The following is a 2,839-nucleotide window of genomic DNA, read 5'->3' on the forward strand; positions in this document are numbered from 1 at the left end:
AAGATTTAGTAGTTGTGTTGCAAATCAAGAAACTACTTCTATATGATTCACAGAGAAGCAATCCATTGAAGATTGTAGAATCTTGACATCAGAGTTGTTGATGTAATGAAAGAAAATGAATATACTATAATGCTTAGGAAAATGGAGAATTCAGAGGGAGTGGTGAAATGGTCACCTTTTAGGAGGAAAGAAATAGGGGAGAGGAACCCATGGCGGTGGTGACAACGGGTGTGGGGTAAACAGAAGTTGGGGTCTAAAACGATGAGCTGCCATAGTTTTGAAACGCACTTAACTTGATGAGATATTTGATTGGAAATTTGAGGAGGATTAGAGTAAAAAAGGTCTCGATTATGAGCAATTTTCTCAAGCTGCTAAGACCGAGTTGAACATCATGAAAATCGTCCATCTTCTTGGAGTTGTTGTTTACATCAGTCCAAAAAAAAAAGGATTTATAGATAAGAAGATGATTTGATATAGACCCATGTTTCAAAAGGATAAGAAAACCATTAAAAGTGAGTTCAGGTTTTTCCGGTGTGATGCCGCCATGGAATTTAGTTTGCAATGTTTCAAAAAGAAAGAAGATAAACTGACGATCCAAGTAAGCATTTAGTTTTCAATGTTTCAAAAGGAAGAAAATGAGCCGACGGTCCAGGTAACCATTTAGTTTTCAATGTTTCAAAAGAAAGAAGACGAGTCGATGGTCCAAGTAAGCAGATTAACGACCAACTAAGCTTTTTGTAACTCATGTTAATAACGGTTAACTATAAGTATTTAATTTGTCATAAATCAATAATATTAGTGATCAATATATTACTTTTAAAATTTTGGTGAAAAAAAATTTTACTTAAATATTAGTGATCATTTGTGTAGTTTACCCAAAAATAGATTGCATATGAATTATAAAAAACTTCTATTTAAAAGTAAATATACATAAAATTTTAAGTTATTAATATAATTAATAATTAATCGAAGAAAAAAAATTAAATTTAGAGTACACGTATGCCTGTCAGAGTAGTTAAGCTATGCCTACATGCTATAGGCAATAAGAAATAAACAAAAGAGAGAGATAAGCTTAAGCAAGAGGTGAAGAAAGTCGCAAGCAAGCAGAGGTAGCTACCATTAAGAAAGTGAGCAGAGATCGAGAGATGAGCGAGACAAGTGAAAAGCTTCACTTTGTGATGGTGCATGGGTTTAGCCATGGAGCCTGGTGCTGGTACAAAATCAGAAGTCTACTGGAAGCATCGGAGCACAAGGTCAGCTGTATTGACCTTAAAGGTTCTGGCATAGATCCATCCGATCCCAACACCATCTTCACTTTCCAAGACTACACCCAACCCTTGATTAACCTCCTCTCCAACTTACCTCAGAATCAAAAGGTAAACATCACCACCACCACTACTGCTCTAAAAGAATTTGCTAATATGTATATAGTTGGTTGATTAGTTTTGGCAAAGTCAGGTGATACTGGTCGGACACAGTTCTGGAGGTCAAAGCTTAACCTATGCCATTCACAAGTTTGCTAACAAAATTCGTATGGCCATTTATGTCGGTGCTACTATGCTCAAACATGGGTTCGTCATCCCCCAAGATTATGAAGATGTAATCACATTTCTACTCTTGTTTTATAGATACATCATCATATTCATTCTCTCTTGTTTTTACCCATCTTCGTATGCATATATTTATATCAGATAGGTTTGCTTCTTCATCAGCTTTATCTCTAACTAATTTGTGCATCCTTGAGTTGTCATCAATAAGAAAGTGATTACCACTACTTAATACACAACATCTGTGGATAGATTCAACTTTCCTGGCCAGAGAAGATTCGAGTAGTGTAGGATGATTTGAGAAATTTTATGTTACAGGAATCAAGATTATTTCATAAATTTCTAAGGTTTATATTTTTAGATATAAAGTTTTTTTTTTTATAGTCTAGGTAATATATGTTACAGGAAAGAGTGTCAAAGTCCCGGCTTTCACTCCTGCTATACATGTAGTATGGTATATAATAAGTTATTAATGTCCAACATGCATGTGTATCGTTTTAAGTTTCCTTTAATTCACACTTTTACTATGCATATATTTTATGTTTAAAAGATAAATTAATAGTCGAAAACTAATGGTGATATATAAACTGGAACATGCAGGGAGATCCGGATTTATCCATGCATGGTGATGTAAATGAGAAAATATATGGTTTAGGAGCTGATCAGCCCGTTACCAGCGTGATAATCAAGGAGTTTCAACGCAAAATTCTTTATCATTTAAGCTCTATAGAGGTGAGCACAACAACATCATCATCATCATCATAATGATAGTGAGGGACTTGAAATATGATCATCATCATCAGGACTCGACTTTGGCGGCGATGCTGGTGCGACCGTGACCTTTGAGACCATTTGCCGGTCTTCGGTTTACTGAGGGAGTCGACGCGGAGAGTGTGCCAAGAGTGTATATAAAGACATTGCAGGATCGAGTGTTGGAGTGAGAACAACAGGAGGAGATGCTGAAACGGTGGCCGCCCTCTCTAGTGTTTTCTTTGGATAGTGATCACAGCCCATTTTTCTCCACGACTACTCATCTCTTTGTCTTTCTACTCAAAGCGGCGGTTTCCGTCAACGCTGCAACTTAATCTCTACTCGATTACTCACCATCCATCTGCTATTTTTAATTGGATTGTGATTCTCTCTTCTTCAATGTCTTTAATAAGTCTTCAATAATATTTGATGATCAATGTCATTATTATGTAGCCGTTGACATCCAATCTACAATGGGAAAAAAATCTGAATAGAATATCTACTTTTTTTTATTAATCTGGCTAGGTTTTTTGAGTAGTGGA

At 35.9% G+C, this 2,839-nt stretch overlaps 1 pseudogene; it reads left to right on the top strand.

Annotated features, from left to right (window-relative positions):
- The first annotated feature begins 1,137 nt into the window (after positions 1-1,137).
- Positions 1,138-2,632, top strand: LOC120114578 (annotated as a pseudogene).
- The last annotated feature ends 207 nt before the right edge of the window (positions 2,633-2,839 follow it).

This window comes from Hibiscus syriacus, unplaced genomic scaffold, assembly GCF_006381635.1.
Source record: "Hibiscus syriacus cultivar Baekdansim isolate YM2019G1 unplaced genomic scaffold, ASM638163v2 tig00110236_pilon, whole genome shotgun sequence".
Taxonomy (NCBI): domain Eukaryota; kingdom Viridiplantae; phylum Streptophyta; class Magnoliopsida; order Malvales; family Malvaceae; genus Hibiscus; species Hibiscus syriacus.